Raw genomic sequence first — 20,223 nt, forward strand, 5'->3', positions numbered from 1 at the left:
GTATGATTCTTTCAATGTATTGCTGTATTCAATTTGCTAATATTTTGTTGATGATTTTTACATCTATGTTCATCAGTGATATTGGCCTGTAAGTTTCCTTTTTTGTGTTGTCCTTGCCTGGTTTTGGTATCAGGGTAATATTGGCCTCATAGAACGAGTTAAGAAGTGTCCCATCTTCTTCAGTTTTTTGGAATAGTTTGAGAAGGATAGGTATTAAATCTTCTTTGAATGTTTGGTAAAATTCTCCAGAGACGCCATCTGGTCCTGGACTTTTGTTTTTTGGGAGTTTTTTTTTTTTTTTTTTTTCTGAGGAAGATTCACTCTAAGCTAAGATCTGTTGCCAAGTTGCCAATCTTCCTCTTTTTTTTTTGGTATGTGAGCCACTGCCACAGCATGGCTACTGACAGTTGAGTGATGTAGGTCTGCACCCGGGAACTGAACCCTGGCCGCCAAAGCAGAGAGTGCGGAACTTAACCACTACGCCACCAGAGCTGGCCTTGGGAGGTTTTTTTATTACTGTTTCAATCTCTTTACTTGTGATTGGTCTATTCAGATGCTCTATTTATTCTTTTTTTTTTTTTTAAAGATTTTATTTATTTATTTTTTTCCCCCCAAAGCCCCAGTAGATAGTTGTATGTCACAGCTGCACATCCTTCTAGTTGCTGTTTGTGGGACGTGGCCTCAGCATAGCCGGAGAAGTGGCGTGTCGGTGCGCGCCCGGGATCCGAACCCGGGCCGCCAGCAGCAGAGCGTGAGCACTTAACCGCTAAGCCACGGGGCCAGCCCCTCTATTTATTCTTGATTCAGTTTTGGGAGGTTGTATGAGTCTAAGAATTTATCCACTTCTTCTAGGTTATCCAATTTGTTGGCATATAGTGTTTCATAATATTCTCTTATAGTCCTTTGTATTTCTGTGGTAGCCATTGTAATTTCTCTTCTTTAATTTTTAATTTATTTATTTGAGCCTTCTCTCTTTTTTTCTTAGTGAATCTGGCTAAAGGTTTGTCATTTTTGTTTATCTTCTCAAAGAACCAGCTCTTAGTTTCATTGATCCTTTCTATTGTTTTTTTTTAAGCCTCTAGTTCATTTATTTCTGTGCTAGTTTTTATCATTTCCTTCCTTCTATTGACTTTGTGCTTTGTTTATTCTTCTTTTTCTAGTTCTTTTAGGTGTAGTTTAAGATTACTTATTTGAGATTTTTCTTGTTTGTTGAGGTAGACCTGTATTGCTATAAATTTCCCTCTTAGTACCATTTTTGCTGCATCCCATAAGAGTTGGTGTGTTGTGTTTTCATTTTCATTTGTTTCTGGGTATTTTTTGATTTCTCCTTTGATTTCTTCATTGATCCAATGGTTGTTCAGTAGCATATTGTTTAGTCTCCACATATTTGTGACTTTCCCAGCTTTTTTCTTGTAGATGATTTCTAGTTTCATAGCATTGTGGTGCAAAAAGATGATGGATATGATTTCAATCTTCTTAAAGTTATTGAGGCTTCCCTTATTTCCCAACATATTGTCTATCTTTGAGAATGTTCCATGTGCGCTTGAGAAGAATGTGTATTCTACTGTTTTTGGATGGAATGTTCTATATATACCTATTAAGTCCATCTGGTCTAGTGTTTCATTTAAGGCCATGTTTCCTTGTTGACTTTCTGTCTGGATGATACAGCCATTGATGTAAGTGGGGTGTTGAGGTCCCTTGCTATTATTATGTTGCAGTCAATTTCTCCTTTTAGGTCTGTTAGTAGTTGCTTTATACACTTTGGTGCTCCTTAGTTAGGTGTATATATACTCAAAAGTCTTATGCCCTCTTGGTGGAATCTCCTTCTTATCATTATATACTGCTCCTCTTTGTCTCTCATTATCTTTTATTTTTTATAATTTTATTTATTTATTTTTCCCCCAAAGCCCCAGTGGATAGTTGTGTGTCATAGCTGCACATCCTTCTAGTTGCTGTATGTGGGACGCGGCCTCAGCATGGCTGGAGAAGCGGTGAGTCAGTGCGTGTCCGGGATCCGAACCCAGGCCACCAGTAGCAGAGCGCGTGCACTTAACCGCCAAGCCACGGGGCCGGCCCTCTCATTATCTTTTTTATCTTGAAGTCTGCTTTGTCTGATATAAGTATGGCAACTCCTGCTTTCTTTTGCTTGCCATTTGCTTGGAGTATCATCTTCCATCCCTTCACTCTGAGCCTAATGTCTGCCTTTAGAGATGAGGTGGGTTCCCTAGAGGCAGCATATTGGGTCTTTTTTTAAGTCCATCCAGCCACTCTGTGTCTTTTGATTGGAGAATTCAATCCATTTACACTTAGAGTGATTATTGATATATGAAGGCTTAATACTGCCATTTTATCTCTTGCTTTCCAGTTGTTCTATATGTCCATTGTTTCTTTTCCCTTGTACTTCTCATTGCCATTTCAGTTTGTGGTTTTCTGTGATGGTTTTTCAGTTTTCTCTTTATTTATGATTTGTGGCTCTGCTCTAATTTTTTGTTTAGTGGTTACCTTGAGGTTTGTATAAAAGATCTCATAGATCAGATAGCCCATTTTCTGATAGTCTCTTATCTCCATTAGCCTAAGCAGGTTCCATCCCCTTCCTATTCCCCTTCTGAGTTATTGTTGTCACAAATTATTCTGTTTTATTTTATTTGTGACTAAATTGAAGTAGTTATAGTTATTTTTGATGCTTTCCTTCCCTTTATCTTTTATGTTGTAATTAAGTGTTTGCTAACCTATTCTGATAGAGAGCTGCAATCTTCTAATTTTGTCTGTCTATTTATCTCCTTGCTCAAAGCTTTGTAAACCTTGGTCTTTTTGTTTTGGGTAGGAGGGCTTCCTTCATCATTTCTTATAAGACAGGTCTAGTGTTGATGAAGTTCCTCAGCTTTTGTTTATCTCGGAAAGCTTTTATTTCTCCATCATATCTGAAGGATAGTTTTGCTGGATAGAGCATTCTTGGCTAAAAGTTTTTGTCTTTCAGTATTTTGTATATATCATTCCATTCTCTCCTAGCCTGTAAGGCTTCTGCTGAGAAATCCACTGAAAGCCTGTTAGGAGTTCCTTTGTAGTTTATTTTCTTCTGCCTTGCTGCTCTTAATATTTTTCTTTGTCATTGACTTTTGACAGTTTTACTGTTTTTTTTTTTAACTTAACTTATTTTCTTTTTTTAAAATTTTTTGTTTATTGCAGTAACACTGGTTTATAACATTGCATAAATTTCAGGTGTACATCATTATACTTCTATTTCTGCATAGATTACATCATGTTCACCACCCAAATACTAATTACAAGCCATCACCACACACATGTGCCGAATTATCCCTTTTGCCCTCCTCCCTCCTCCCTTCTCCTCTGGTAACCACCAATCCAATCTCTGTCTGTATGTGTTTGTTTATTGTTGTTGTTACCTACTACTTAATTAAGGAAATCGTATGGTATTTGACCTTCTCCCTCTGACTTATTTCACTTGGCATAATACCTTCTATGTCCATCCATGTTCTCACAAATGGCTGAATTTCATTCTTTCTTATGGCTGAGTAGTATTCCATTGTGTATATATACCACATCTTCTTTGTCCATTCGTCCCATGATGGGCACTTAGGTTGCTTCCAAGTCTTGGCTATTGTGAATAACGTTGCAATGAACACAGCGGTGCATGTATCTTTATGCATTGGTGTTTTCAAGTTCTTTGGATAAATACCCAGCAGTGGAACAGCTGGATCGTATGGTAGTTCTATCCTTGATTTTTTGAGGAATCTCCATACTGTTTTCCATAGTGGCTGCACTAGTTTGCACTCCCACCAGCAGTGTATGAGAGTTCCCTTCTCTCCACATCCTCTCCAACACATGTTGTTTCCTGTCTTGTTAATTATAGCCATTCTGACTGGCGTGAGGTGATATCTCATTGTAGTTTTGATTTGCATTTCCCTGATAGTTAATGATTTTGAACATCTTTTCATGTGTCTGTTGGCCATCTGCATATCTTCTTTGGAGAAATGTCTGTTCAGGTCTTTTGCCCATTTTTTAATTGGGTTGGTAGTTTTTTTGTTGTTGAGATGCATGAGTTCTTTATATATTTTGGAGATAAACCCCTTATCAGACGTATGGTTTGCAAACATCTTCTCCCAATTGTTATGTTGTCTTTTCGTTTTGTTGATGGTTTTCTTTGCTGTGCAGAAGGTTTTTAGTTTGATGTAGTCCCATTTGTTTATTTTTTCTATTGTTTCTCTTGCCTGGTCAGACATGGTGCTCAAAAATATGTTGCTAAGATTGATGTCGAAGAGCGTACTGCCTATGTTTTTTTCCAGAAGTTTCATGGTTTCAGGTCTTACATTCAAGTCTTTAATCCATTTTGAGTCAATTTTTGTGTATGGTGTATGGTAAGGGTCTACTTTCATTTTTTTGCATGTGGCTATCCAGTTTTCCCAACACCATTTGTTGAAGAGACATTCTTTTCTCCATTGTATGTTCTTGGCTCCTTTGTCAAAGATTAGCTGTCCACAGATGTGTGGGTTTGTTTCTGGGCTTTCGATTCTGTTCCATTGATCTGTGTGTCTGTTTTTGTGCCAGTACCATGCTGTTTTGGTTACTATGGCTTTGGAGTATATTTTGAAATCAGGGAGTGTGATACCTCCAGCTTTGTTCTTTTTTCTCAGGATTTCTTTAGCTATTCGGGGTCTTTTGTTGTTCCATATAAATTTTAGGATTCTTTGTTCTATTTCTGTGAAAAATGTTGTTGGAACTTTGATAGGGATTGCATTGAATCTACAGATGGCTTTAGGAAGTATGGACATCTTAACTATGGGATCTGTGTTTTCTGATCCCACTCTATCTGCTGGTAGTTTTGCTGGTTGGGCTGCAGCCACTCGGCAAGTTGCCCTCATGCGGGCAGGGCCTCTGTGCTCTGCAGACTAGTTGCAGTTGGGCACTGTGCTCTGGGGTGGGTAGGCCAAGCTGCTGTGCTTGGTGGGTGGGGCGCCTTTATGGGGGCTGAGCTGCTGGGCCTTGGTGGGGAATGTTTGTGCATGTGGGGCTGCCTCGGTAGGTGGGTGCTCCATGGGTCAGGCTACCACTCTGAAAGCATTTGTGCAAGGGCGTGGTGGCCTCCGTCTCCACTCACAGTTACACTGGCTGCTGTGTGAGAATCTGCGACCTGGATCACTGCCACCAGGGAGGGGGAGGAGTCTGCTTACCTAGTTCTCCTGTTTCCTGGGGATCTAGTCCACTCACCTTCAGAAGTTTGGTTGCATGGATCTCTCAGGCATCCTGTTGTGTTTTGTAGGGAATCCTCTGTTGGTTAATGAATGTCTATTTAGTTGTAACTTAGAGAGGAGACACAAAGAGAACATCTCACTCTGCCATGATGCTGACGTCACTCTGGCAATGGAAGTTTTTGAGACTTTTTAAAAGTGGTAGACTTAGGAAAAGATGCTCAGCATTAGTCATTAGGGAAATGAGCTATAAGATGAATAAGATCTGAGGCTCTAACGTATAACATGTTGACTATAGCTGTTAACACTGTATTGTATAATTTAAATTTGATAAGAGAGTAGAACTTAAATGCTTCCACCAAAAAAGAGATAAATATGTGAGGTGATGAATATATTAATTAACTAGATGGGAGGAATTCTTTCACAATATATGTGTATATCAAATCATCGCAAAGTACACTTTAAATATCTTGCAAGTTTATTTTGCAATTATACATCAATAAACATGAAAAAAATAAATGCAACCCAAAACCACAATGAGATACCACTTCACATGCACTAGGATGGCTAAAATAAAAAAGAAAGATAACAAAAAGTGTGGTGAGGATGTGGACAAATTAGATCCCTCAGGCACTGATGGTGGGAATGTAGACTGGTGCATCTATTTTGGAAAATAGCCTGGCACTTCCTCAAAATGTTAAACAGAATAACTGTTTGACCCAGAAATTCCACTCCTGGGTATATATCCAAAAAAATGAAAACTTATGTACACACAAAAAACTTGTACATGGATGATCATAGCAACATTATTTATGATAGTCAAAAAGTAGAAATAACCCAAATGTCCATCAACTGATGAATGGATAAATAAAATGTGGTATGTCTACGCAATACAATAGACTACTGCAATGAAAAGGAATAAAGTTCTGATATATGCTACAGCATGGATGAACCTTGGAAATAGTATGCTAAGTGATAAAAGCCAGTCACACAAAACCACATATTGTATGATTCCATTTATTTGAAATGTCCACAATAGGTAAATCTATAGAGACTGAAAGTAGATTGGTTATTGGGGATGAAGAATGGGAGTGACTGCTAATAGGTATGGGGTTTCTTTTGGGGTGATGAGAATGTTCCAAAATTGGCTGTGGTGATATTTGCACATATCTGTGAATATACTAAAAACCATTGAATTGTACACTTTAAATGAGTGATTGTATGATATGTGAATTGTATCTCAATAAAGCTGATTAAAAAAAGTATGGTAGGGGCCTGGGCTTCCCAGAGAGGAGGTGCATTTGTTGGATGACATGTTGGTGTTAAGCAAGATGGTTTCATGAAGGGTAAAAGTCACAATATTAGAAACCACGGTGAGGGGTTTTCATGCCCATGCTTGGCATGGGGGCATACGACCACCAGCATTTGAGTGGGCCATGCAGGTCAAAGACTGAAGCCTCTTTTCTGTGTCTTCTGGTACCTTTATTCCTTTAGATTCTCATATGACACGAAAGAATGTCAATCATTCAACCCTAAACATGAATGAGGTTGAATTTCCAGTCACTCCAGTAAGTTGAGACTTGGAGTCAGGTTTAACTTGTTTTCTTTCACCTGATTGAATAAAATGCATTCCTATTACCCTTGTTTAAGAGTGGGATATCCCGATTTTTCCCCTACTTCTCATGTTTGGGGCACGATGGGGTAGATGGTGCCTGAGGAGAAGAACAACTCTAACTGCTGCATTTTTGAATGATGCTTCCATACCTATGGGTTTTGCAACTAGATGGCATTTCTTTTGTTTACCCATAACCTTATATATTACATTGTCCAAACCAATATGTGATTTCTGTGAACTTCCTTTCATTGCCTTCTTGAAGAACCTATGTACTGCATGCTTCCTATTAACTCCATGGTGACATTCTGAAATAGGTCTGGATCAACTTAACATTTAAATAGCCATAGGGCAGAGACATAGCCGCATGTCGGAATAAATACTATTTGGCTATGGCTTTGTAGAAATGCAATATTCTTTAATTATAAGAATTATCTCCGAGGTATATAAAAAAGTCTCTGCTCTAGAAAGTCTAAGATACACTAAAATATGAAAAATTATTGCTAAGCCCCTGTTGACTGGAAGGTTAACTGAGATATAGGAATCAACTAATGTGAAACATTTGGGCAACAGTTTCCAGGGAGAAACTCAATAAGCCGATGTAAAACAAGAAAACTATTCTCCTTTGTAAGAGAAAACCCCCCTTTTTAAGATACTGCGATGAGATGCTGAGGAGGACAGACAGAGGTGAAAGCTGATTTTCCGTGAAGTGCACAATGCAAATCCAAAGCCAAAGCTCTTTCAACAAGATTAATAAGTGCTATTCATGGCATTCCCCGGGCAGATCAACCGTGTGAAGAGCATGGGTATAAGGCTGCAAAATCCTCTGTTGTCTTCAAATGTATTTGAGCTGCAGCCAACTGTACGAAGAACTGGGATCATCTTTTGGTGGGGAGGAAGCAAACTGCGGAGGGCCAAGTTATAAAACACAAATCATTTTTAGGCAAACCCTGGTGGTTAATTAAATGGCTGACTTATAAGCGAAAGACCTCTCCTTGAGAATATAGAACTTTTGTAACTTCTAACCTGCAACTCTTGGAAAGGTAAAAAGTGAGAAATCCTCCCTAAGTGCTAGGCCAGAGACATGGAGTAAGTGAGGATGGCACCAGATCAGATGGGCAGGTCAAACATTAGAAAGACAGGGAAAGAACACAGCATCTTATGCTTCCTCTCCATTCTGATTAGTGATTAATAATTAAAATCCAATTCATAATTTTATTTACTTAAAATAACAATTAGAATTATTTTCTAATTCCAGCTATAATGTCATTGAAAAATAAAGGCACTAGGAGTTAGATGATCTGGGTTCGGCCCTGCCTGCTTTCAACTGCTGTGACTGTAGGCAATTCTTTTCATCTCTCTAGGTGTCAGTTTCCCTACTCATAAAAGGACAGGGCTTGCTGATCCTGAGATGCCTTCAACTTCATGATTTTATGATTTATGAATCTTGGGTTTCAGAGCTGGCTGACTCACCGATGATTTATCTGAGAAAAATAATATTATTGACTCTCAAATGAGCGACTAATGTTTCCTGTGGGTGAAAAATTAATTTTTAGCTATCACTAATGTCAAACCAAAGAAAATATCCTGACTCCAATAAGAAATTTAAAGAGTCTTCCCAAAGATAGATGGCTAAGAATTAGCTGTGTGTGAGTTCCCATAATTAACTAAAACTCCACACAGAAATCCTTCTTAATTTATTAAAAAATTCTGTGGTTCCTTTTCTTTTCCAAACTAAATATTCTTAAAGAAATGGAAACATGCTTCAGAAGCATACTTAGCTGGGAGCGACTATATCGTATTTTCCTACTAATATTGTCTAACTCTTTAAATGATGAAACTAAAATTACAGAATGATAATAACACGCCGCCCCATGCTAATCCACTGTTTGTTTTTCTATTTAATCTCCAAGAAGAAAATGAACCATCGGACACTTGGAATGTATGCCTTAAATGCAGAGGCTATGAAATTTGGATGAAATAAATAGATTTTCCTGAGGCCATTTATATAACCAAAGACGACCCCTTAGATACAGTTGTTTAGGTCAATGATTTAATATGTAAAATATGGCAGTGAATGTTTAAGGATTTATCAGTGAGGATGATTTTGGATGTAAACATTAACAACAGAAAACTTGAACTGACTTAAACAATGAGGCAGGAAGGAGGGCAGGATTTGGAGTTGACATAACTCAGACCTCCGTTTTGGCTTCCTGATACTCCTTCTTCTCCCCAACGTGTTGCTCCATCCTCGGTTTGGATGCTGGCTGCAGAGTCAGACTGTCATAACTTCTATTCTGACCCTGCCTCTCCTTAACAGATCACAGTGCCTGGAACACAGTGAACATACCATGAATAATAAAGATAGCTGTAAGTGCTGGCGTTATCAAACTCTCATTACATGTTCTAAGTGTTTTACTTGTATTGATTCATTTACTCTTGACCATAATCCCATCGGGGAGTGTGGTATTTTTAAAAATATGTCCAAAATATGACAAATTCTTTGAGATGCCTCCCTTCAAGAGGTGAGGTCTAATTTCCCTCCTCTTGAATGTGGACTGCAGATCCATGCAGTTTGACTTCCCAGTTCACATTCTTAGCCACTGTTGCGCATAGTTGTGATGTAACGGATACCTGTGCACTGCCTAGTTTATTTGAAATCCTTAGTCTTTCCTTTCAAGTTGCCCCCAATTTCAGGATTGGGGGATAACTTCAGAGGGATTAAGATGAGTAATTAACAGAGAGGTTAAAGGCATCTTAAAAAATATTTGTTGTTAAAAATAATATTTATATGTCTTAGAAACCTCTAGCATTTATAGGCTTAGAATCTTACATCACAGAATATAGATGTGAGAGGCAGCTCATAGCTTTAGGAAAGGAGTAAGGAAGTTACTGACCTTCCACACAAAGGAAGGGATTTGAATTCAAATTCTATGTAGATACACAGTGTCTACTCATTAAAGGTATGGCGATGAGACAGAATAACATATTAGAAGTGTACAGTTTTATAAATTCTGGTAAGCATAATTCTAGGGATGTCAGCTGTTGAGTGATTTCTATAGATGTTAAGATAAGACTTGATGAGGTTACTTTTGTTCTAAATTCATGTGACCATTGATCTGAAAGTCAAGAAAGCCTAGTTTTTAATTCTTGTATCATTGCTGAGGTATTCTGGTGAAGTTCTCACATTGTGTTTTCCTTTCTCCTTTGTAAATCTCTCTGTTTCCTACTTTTCAGTTGGAGAAAGAAGCCTGAAGGTGGGTTCCTACTCAGCCTTTCAGTTCTCCTCACTTTCTTGTTTCTGACCCCTTAGTTAGGTGAGGGCCGTGTGGACTGGCCTTGAGGTCCTGAGGCAACAAGTGACTTATGTGGAGAGTACCTTCCATTTTCTAAAGAACCAGAGCACAGAGAGGGGAGGTTGCTGCCTGAAGTCACTTGAAGAAGGGATGATAGCGCTTCACTGTCTGGTTATCTTTCCACTGCTGTATTTAGAATTTTTTTCCAAGACTTACTCAAGGATGGGATGATTCTTTACTCAGCCTTGGGAGGTGACCAATGCAACATCTATCTTGTATTCCTTGTACTGTGATTATTCAGGTATTTCTTATCTCCCTAATGGATTGGAAACTCTTGGAGGCAGAAAAATGGGAATAGTGCCTTGTCTATAGCATAGCTCAGTATATACTAATGCTACTGATAAGTGAAAGTGAAAGAATGGATGGATGAATGGGTGGAAGGATGGATGGATGGATGGATGGATGGATGGATGGATGGGTGGATGGATGGATGATGGATGGATGGATGGACGGATGGATGGGTGGATGGGTAGATGGATGGAACTATAAAGCACATTGAATTTTCCTTCCAAAGTTGCCTTGTTAGATGTGCATTAAAATAAGAAGACAAAATCTTATGTGTATTTTGAATTTGTAAAACAGGTAAGTTCAAAACTGGTATTTTACTTTAAATAAAAACTGCCTTAAGAACAAAGTTCAGTTTCAAATATTCATTTTATAATCAACTTTTCAGTAACCGATCTATTGAAGAAGTTTTTTTTTTTGTGAGGAAGATCAGCCCTGAACTAACATCTGCCAATCCTCCTCTTTTTTTTTTTGCTGAGGAAAACTGGCCCTGGGCTAACAACCATGCCCATCTTGCTCTACTTTATATGGGATGCTGCCACAGCATGGCTTGACAAGCTGTGCGTTGGTGCCTGCCCACTATCTGAACCAGCGAACCCTGGGCTGCCACAGCGGAGAGCGCGCAGTTAACCGCTTGCGCCACTGGGCCGGCCCCTGAAAAAGTTTTACAGTAAACAATAACCTTTTGGTTTACTCAAAATAACATATAACTTAAAGTAGAGACTATAGTCTAGCTTGGTAGATGTCCTATTTTAATGGATCTGTTATATTTTGTCTACTTCCACATGCATAAATCAGTTTTTTGGCTTGGAACAGGAAGTTAACTGATCGTTGATTTATATTCTGCCTTTTCCCAAAAGGATTAGAAGCTGTTTACTGCTAAATCATAACACAAAATGTAAGTATACATGGCTCATAACCATGATGTGCTTTTTTGGTGCTTATAATGTTGTTGTCCAAGGCTATACACCAAGTTATAATGCATCAGACTAGAGGTGTGTATACGAATGGCATTAGAGTAAGAACAAGCAATAAAGGAAAGTGTTCTATAATCAAAGAAATAAGACGAGTTTGGGGTGGGATGACGAACATTGATACCCAGTGGTTGTATAGAGAATAGTTAGAGTTTGGCTGCGTCCAACTAGGTGTTGGCCAGCGAATGGAGAATCACAGCTATGAGACTCAGATTTTGCAAGTAATTTTACCTTATAAAAGTGCCTTTCTTATTAAGATTTAATTGACATCAAAATTCACTATTTACTAAGTGCCTAGGACACTGCGTGATATGTATTAGGCACCCAATAAGCCAGCAACAGCACATTGAGTCATGCTTGTAATCTCTCTGATTTCTTCTGCATCTTCCCCCAGCCAGAGAAAGCTGTCTACTTTTAAGGGATCGTATCTGATTGGGGCAAACTCATCTGGACAATCTCTGTATCTTAAGGTCAACGGCTTGGAGCTTTAATTACATCTGCAAAGTCCTTTTTGCCATGTAGCATAACGTAATTATTGGTGTAACACCACAGAGTGAAGGTCATGTGGGCCAAAATTCTATCTACCACAGCCATAAAACCAGAAAGTGGCAGACTCAAATGCTCATTGAGGTCTAACTCACTTCAAAGTCTATGTTATTCATTATACCATAAATGCTCTATTCATGGGTTAAAATAAGAAAAATGTATTAGAAAATAGCTTGGCATCCCCAATAAGATATGAATAATTGTTGATGCTATGAAAACTACCATAGCCTCTTCCTGAAATAAGTGATTTGAGAATATAGTCAAGAAAAGATAAATCAAAATACTGAATTCCCAAAAGGTAGGTGTTTTTCTGATATTGGACAAATTACTGAACCTTTCTGTGCTTTGGAATGCACATCTGAAATATGGGGATGATAATAACAGTACTCACTTCGTTGGTTTGTTGTGATGACTGAATGTGGTAAAGCACGTGATACAATTCCTAGTGCACAGTAAATGCTCAACAAATACTAGTTATTATACACTCACAACAGGGCCTTTTACTTTATCATAACATTTGCCATGCTATTTCTAATTGCTTGTGTAAATATCTGTCTTCCTTTCTTGACTATAAGCCTCATCAGAGCAGGGATCGTGTCTTTTTTCGTTGTAGTGTTTCTAAGATCTGGCACTGAGCTTGGCATGTATGAGGGTACTTGGCAAACCTTTGCTGAATACAAGAATGAAGAATTTTGGATAAAATCTCTCAATTATTTTTAACATAGTGTGGGTCAAATAAAACACATATGAGGGCTGCATTTGGCCTATGGACATCCAATATGCGATTTCTGCCAAAGAGGATGGCCATGATAATTTAGCATGGAAGTTTTTCACACATGTGTTACCAATCTTCTATAGAACTCTAGAAGACTCAATAAACATCCATAGGATGTCTAATTTTGAACATTATAGTTGCTGGTGAAACTTTGACCTTTCAATAGTTCAGATTATTTCAAATATTTCCCGCCCAAACTGAAAGAATGACAAAATTGTTTTTGAATTAAAAATAATTCTTCCTGTTTTAAAAAATGGCAATGTGTCTTGATAGCTCCCTAGTTGTGGCTTACAGCATTTAGCTCTTTCTCAGGGATGTGTCCCATTTGTTATTTATTCATAACACCAAGCTGCCGCCCCTGGAAGAGGACCAGAAGCTATACAGAGGGAGTCATTTCAAATTAATCCTTGATGTCGTACTCTGTGTTCCCTACTGGTCCTTGAAATGCAATCTCTCCACCCAATATTTAACTTCACGGCATTTGGCATTTTGATACTATTTGAAAAGAAAAAAAAAAATGACGTGACTCCAGTCAGGGCAGCATTAAAAAGGTTCCTTGGAATAAAAATTAGTATAGAAGTGGTGAGACACATTTCTCAAGGCATCATTAGGCTCAGGGGTACAAGTTCATTTTATGAAAAAATGTTAATTATAAAAAAGTTTATATAATTAAATATTGTAGTCTCAATAACCCTTACACATTCCTGATACAATTATGTGCACAACTATTTTAATCAAATTTCAGCTGCTGTCTAGACAAACTGGTGGGATATCTCGATCTGGAATTTAATTAAATAGAGATTTAAAAAAAACTCTAAAAGAAGAAAAATACTCTATGGCTTTAGTGTCTTGGTTTTGAAGATGTGGTTTGGAGAAGAACCAAGCATATGAAGAGGGGAAGAGAGGATGCCAGTTTTAGAAACGAGATATTGGGTAAAAGAGAGGGAGAAAGAACACGGCCATGAAGTGTTGTATTTGTGAAACCATTTTTGGGGATTATTTTGTAACTCAAACTGGGAACCAGGTCCATATTAGACTTCTTGTGTTAGGTGGTAGACTACATTGATGTTTTGAAAAATGGCTTTTCCCTTTCCTATTCCTTGTCTCATGATTTCAGTATTGCCTTTTCTGCCATCCTCCCAAGAAGGAGGTCTCTGCAATTACGCCCATGTACCCACAGGTCTACTTCACATCCCTGCTTGAAAGTCCCATCCCACAAGCATCACAGTGCTAATACTTGAGACTGAACACCTGATTTCTAGTCCTCCCAAATCTCTCCGCCCCCAGTTTCTCATCTTGGGAATTGGTTTCTACATCCACCTAGTGCTCTAGCCAAAAATCTAAGAATCAGCCCTCATCTCGCCTTCTTTCAAACCCCACAGCTAATCCCTCCACAAATACTAGTGATTCTGCATCCACGAATATACTTTAAATTTTTTCTGGTTTTCTCTATCTCCACTGTCTGCATCATCGTCTCTTTCAATAGCCTCCTTAGCAGGCTCCTGCCTCCTTTCCTGTCACCCTCCTCTCTGTTCTTCTCTCACCAGCTATGGTGATGTTTTAAAAATGTTACTTGGACCTTTCCATGTCCCTGCATAAACACAGAAAGGCTTTCTATGGCATTTAAGTATAATCCAAATCACAGGATGTGACTTGTGTGGTCCTACCTGGTCTTCTATAACCTCATCACATAGCCCTCTCCCCTTGCTCAGTTCTTCAGCACATAAGCCCTTTCTCTCCTTGGGGCCTTGGCAATGATTGTCATCTGCATGGACCACTCCCATCTGCTCTTCACATTCTCAGCTTAAATGTCAGGGATGCCTCTTGTGAGTGTCCCATCTCAAGTAGGTTCCCTCCAGTATCCTCAATCATGGCATCTTATTTGTTTATCATATAAATCTAATTTATTTATCCATAAAGAAAAAAGAACTGGTAGTAGTGATAATGGTGATAAATTAGCCTAGATGATAAGAAATGAGGCCAATGAACAATCTACCCAGCAATTAGGAACCAAACAATAATCTCTGAGTAATATATTATCAGGTTGCATTGGTTGCAAAATTGATGAGACACTGGGCCACTGTGGAAAGCTGCAATTACCCTGGAATTAAAAAATTTGGGCGTTGTGAGTAGGAGTGGTATTTACTTGGTTTTCAGCTCTTGAAAGAAGCAGTTTGATTGGGAGGTGGGTGGCTTCGTGTATAGCATATGTAACATATTTAACTCTACACGAATGGTAGAATACAATTGTTATGTTGGTTGCTTAGTATTCCAATGCTTCCTTGCTGATCATATTTCTGCTGCCTTTACCCTCTATCCTAAAAATTTTACATCACTTGGAAGCATTAAGCACCCTGATTGTTAAATTTAACAAGAGAACGTGCCAAAGCAGGTCATGATTTTATTAAGTTGCCTTAAACTTTGCCAATTGTTGACCTTGAGCACTTTCAACTTCCCTGTCTCCTCGAGGTCAGGCATAATGTAGGAATTTTAATATGATTCTCTACAGTGGATGATTTGAATTTCTAGGACAGTAATTAGGAAAGAGGACACGTTCCTGGTTGAAGACTGCTTCTTCTCCCAGGTGTTACCTCAAGTGAAACAGCTTGTGGTGTATTTAAAATGCCAACACCATATCCTTTGAGAGCTACAAAGGGACTAGCTTATTAGCCTTGGCTCCCTTCTTTGCTAAGTCGAGAACTGTGCAACATGCTGGCATGTGTTCAGGAGTTAGAGGAAATCCACCAGCCTGGCCTCACCCTCATGTAACACACACTCATGTAGATCGTTCTTCTGAAGCCTGGCTGGCAATCTTTGAAAAGAAACCTATCTGATTAGCAGTCCTACAACTCTACTATTTCCTGTGCTATCCAAATCAGAAATTCAAATGGAATGAGCTGAAATAGCTACCTTTTTTTTGAGAGCCAGAGAGTTAATGAGTGCTTATAAAATGCTTATACAAGTGATAATTTGACATGGTGTAGAGCCTTAGGACAGAAATGTATGGGTTGGTGTTATTTAAAAGTCAAAACTTCTAGATTAGAATCTAGGCCATAAATGTGCTATTATCTTGATCTCTGTTTCAAAAATTGTATGTAGTTTCATTTAAAAGTTTAGTTTAAGTTCCAGTGACCTGATACACAATAAACTGTGTGTGTGTGTGTATCTATCTATTTATCTATACATATATATACATACACACACATATACATACACATACACACAAATACAAAAAAGATATAGATAGAATACATAAAAATGATCCTTATATACATATACATCCTTTTATAATCTACATCCTTTCTCTCTCTCTCTCTGTATATATATGTATACATATAAGTATATCTTTTTCCTTCTCATATGCATTCTTTTCTTTAGGGAGAAAATAATCTTGATGTGACTAGAGTGGGGTAAATGTAGATACTTGTCAGCCAGCTCTCAAGGTGCAGAGTTGAACTCTTTGTATGAGCCAGGAGAGACATTAGAGAGAGAGATTGCTCTTAAAAACATCGTCCACTCAGCCGTTACATTGGAAAGAAACATTGTTCATTGTAAAGGCAACTGAAAAAGAAAAGACACTGAACTGTGGTGGTTGCTGAATCAATTTGCTGAAATTTCACAGTTTTCTCTCTGCAAATTGGACTCTTGTTGGCATTGAGGAATACGTGGGTGAATACCAGACGCGGAAGAATGTCAGCTTGGCTGCTTCTGTGAAGATAAAGTCTTGTAGCTGCTTTCAGGCCTGAGAAAGTAGCTTAAAAGGATAACAAAATTACACCTGGTATTTCTTATTCTTTCATTTTTAAAAAAACTTCCCTCTCTTTGGAGGAAGTTTAAGGTTTCTGAAGTCTGTATTTACTGCTAAATTCTAACCATGACATTTACCTCTTCATTCTCATGTCTCGTCCTGGTCTTCATAACATTTTCATGATGTCCAGCCTCAAAAGGGCCCCAGTCCTGTTTGGTGACCATTTGGCTCTCCGTCCCCAGATGAGGTGTGTCTCTAGGGCCATCTGGGAAAGGATGGGTTATCTGTTTCCTCCTTAGCAGCAGACACATTTGATCACTTTCCTAGTGCTCTGCCATTTTGGTGACTTGGCCACTGTTTCTTCTGCTCCTATTGCCACCTGCTGACAAACTCTCTCTCTGAATGTCTTGAGTTCAAATCCCTCAGGGAAGATCTGATCCCATTAGCCAGCCACCACCCAGTCTATGACCGCATCCCTGTTGGACAGACTTGTAAGAATATTTGCCATTGGATGAGACCTCCATCCCTGGTCTAACCTAGATGGACTCATAGTGGTGGGTTCATGTGGTCCAGCACACAGTCACTTGTGTGCAAGGAATTTGCCTCCTGCATCCAGAGCAGGTTTCTCTCAGGAGAGGTTTGGGCATTTCCGAGGAATGGAACTGAGTCAGGCCCTGCGTAGGAGATGATAACCCTGCCTCGCAGGGTGGCTGTAAGGATTGCAAGAGAATGCCAAGTGCCCAGCATTGTGGGAGCTTAGCAAAGCAATGGGGCCTTCCTGTTCTACCCTATTTTGACTGGAGACTGTGGTCAAGGGCAACTTTTCTGGATTTTTAAGTTTTTACAATTTTGTTTTGCCTTTTTTATTTGTATGTCTCAGGACTGATGCAGATGAGTCATTTTAGGACACAGCAAAAGAATATATTTTATCTTTGGATGACGATGATGAAGATGATTGTGGTGGTGCTGTTGCTGATCATGGCTAGCAATATTGAATGCAGTCCATGTTGCAGGAACTTTGCTAAGTAGTTTGCATGAATTATCTTATTTCATCCTCACCTTGATACTAGGAAGCAGGTTCTGTTTTTGTTGTTATTATATTGAGGAGGCCACTGAGACTTTCAGGAAAGCTAGGAACCTTTTCAAGGTCACACCGACCTCAGGGTTACGGACCTGAGTTTTGAAGTCCACTTCGGAGTTGAACCCTTAAACAGCGAGTAGGTTGAATTTTTAGTTTCTGGAACATTATTTTGGCGACTGTGCTGCTGTTAGAGAAGCATTACCTAGCTCATTAATTTATAGTAGCACACATCCGCAAAGTGGCTGTCATGTGAGGGGTACACATGAACCTGACTTAAAAATTACTGGTGAATCAGTATAAATGTTTAAAATATCAGACAAATCAATGTTTAACTGAGAAAAGAGTGCTTACAACAAGTGCACTTATGGGTATATACATATAATAGAGGAACAGATGAAGTTATATTTTAAGAAACTGATTAGAATATAAAGTCCATGAGCTGTGCTTCTCTCATGGTGGTTATAGAAACTGATGCTCTGAATTTACTGCTAGTTTGGGTTAATTTATATTCCACTAGCAGCTCATGAAAATGTTCTCCATGCTTTCTTTTTAAGAATGTGATATACAACCATTGCAACCAGCACATTCTATAAATGTGCTGTAAATGATCATAAATATGGCGTAATTTTAAATAAATACCCCATTTGCATTATTTGGTTCTGTCATCAACTCACTTTGTTTATTTCAATGTCTGGAGCTTCTGCTCTCAGGACACATGTGAACAATTGTATCATCCTAACATCTTGACCCGTCCTTTTTTAAAGCAAAAAAGGCATAATATGCTTTTTTCCTCTCCCGTCTACAGCCATGTGCTGATGTTGGTTATTTCTAAATAAGATGACAGACACGTCAATAGCTCTTCTCTTTGAGAAAGTAGAGGGTGTGTCATTTGGATACTTTTGAGGATATTTGAAATGGGTATTTTAATATTTTGGGTAACAGCTGTCTCAGCTTTCATTGAAAGAAAACCATAAAACATTTCCTACATTTAGCAATTTAGGTAAATTTATAGCAAAGAAGTAAGAGAGGCATCAGTCTAATAGTTTTGGAACTAGATGAAGAATGAACTGTCTATTACAACTCAGTGTAAGTAATTAAAATAAAAAAGACAAGGGACAGTAGTGGAATTTTCATAAAATTAAAATATCAGTGTGAAATATGCTAATGTACTTTCTTATAATAAAGTGCTGTGGCAAGCATTATAAATCAAACCCATAAAGTTCTATAAGTAGAATTTATGTACCTGTGTATTTGGTCTTAAGTGATAAGTGCATATGGAGTGAACTAATGAATCTTAGAGATAGTACAAAATAGTGTTTAATGGCACAGACTCCACTACTTGGATTCAAATCCTAGCTTGGCCACTTCCCAGCATCGTGACCTTGAGCAAACTGCTTAACTTCTCTGAGCTTTTTCTTATCTGTATAATATGGATAATAGTGGTCTCTACCTCATAGCATTGTTGTGTAATGATTTAACATATAAATCATTCCACAGTCTCTTACAGGCACATAGTAAGCTTATATGTGTTAGCTTACTATTATATGATTGTGTTTCATTCTCATTCTTCTAGAAGAAATAAAGGTGAAGTTAGTAATAGGACTCATCTATATTGAGATGATGAAAAACACCCAGGCATGAAAAGGTTAAACTTCTGAAAGGGGTCCAATCCCAAGGAATTATGAAAATCTCCAATACCCAGAAAGAGAGTGACATACGAGCAGAAAACGAAACGTCAGCGTGTGTGTCCACTCTGACCGGTTGATAAGGACGACTTGGAACGATGAGTTCAAAAGTTGGTGAGGCCGGTGTGAACTGAGGGAAGCAGCAAGGTGGGCCGGAGCAGGGTGGTCCTGCGCTAAGGAGCTGTGCCGGCCACGTATGCACCACCTATTTGCCTTCCCGGGCCTAGTGCAAGTTCATGCACCCAGACCTGCTGATTGAGCCAAATTCACTTCTTCTGGAAGAATTCAGAAAGAGAAAGAGAGAGAGTTTATCTCTGTCATTTTGGCCAGAACATAGGTCTACTTGCTTCTATCAGCTGAGGCCAAACGTTCAGCCAAGCACACTCAGGAAATCCTGCAGCTGCTGGCCAAATAGTCCGTCATCCTGTGAGGTGGAACCAGTTTACTAAGGTTTCCTCTTCCTCGGCAGAGGCCTCTGTTAAATGCTCCTGGACAATACGTGTGCAATGCCCTTTTCTATGGGCTTTTAATTTTTATTGTGAAGTAACAATTTTTATCATTCATGAAAAATTTCTGCACCCCTACCTTCAAATTCCCAAAGGGTCTTGTCTAATCCTACTATTTATTTTACCTAACATTAACTCACTGATCAGTGAAATCTGCGAGTCTTAATAATCATCTCAGCAATGGCTGGTGCACATTGAAATCAGCATCTCAAGCACGTCGGGATATATGTAGGAGCCTGAAATATAAAGCATTTTATATACATCATCTCACTAAGATTTTTTTGTGTGTGTGAGGAAGATCAGCCCTGAGCTAACATCCAGGCCAATCCTCCTCTTTTTGCTGAGGAAGACTGGCCCTGGGCTAACATTCATGCCCATCTTCCTCCACTTTATATGGGATGCTGCCACAGCACGGCCTGACAAGCAGTGCATCGGTAGGCACCCGGGA

The sequence above is a fragment of the Ceratotherium simum genome, chromosome 18 (assembly GCF_057802395.1).
Source record: "Ceratotherium simum simum isolate JZ-2026a chromosome 18, ASM5780239v1, whole genome shotgun sequence".
NCBI lineage: Eukaryota > Metazoa > Chordata > Mammalia > Perissodactyla > Rhinocerotidae > Ceratotherium > Ceratotherium simum.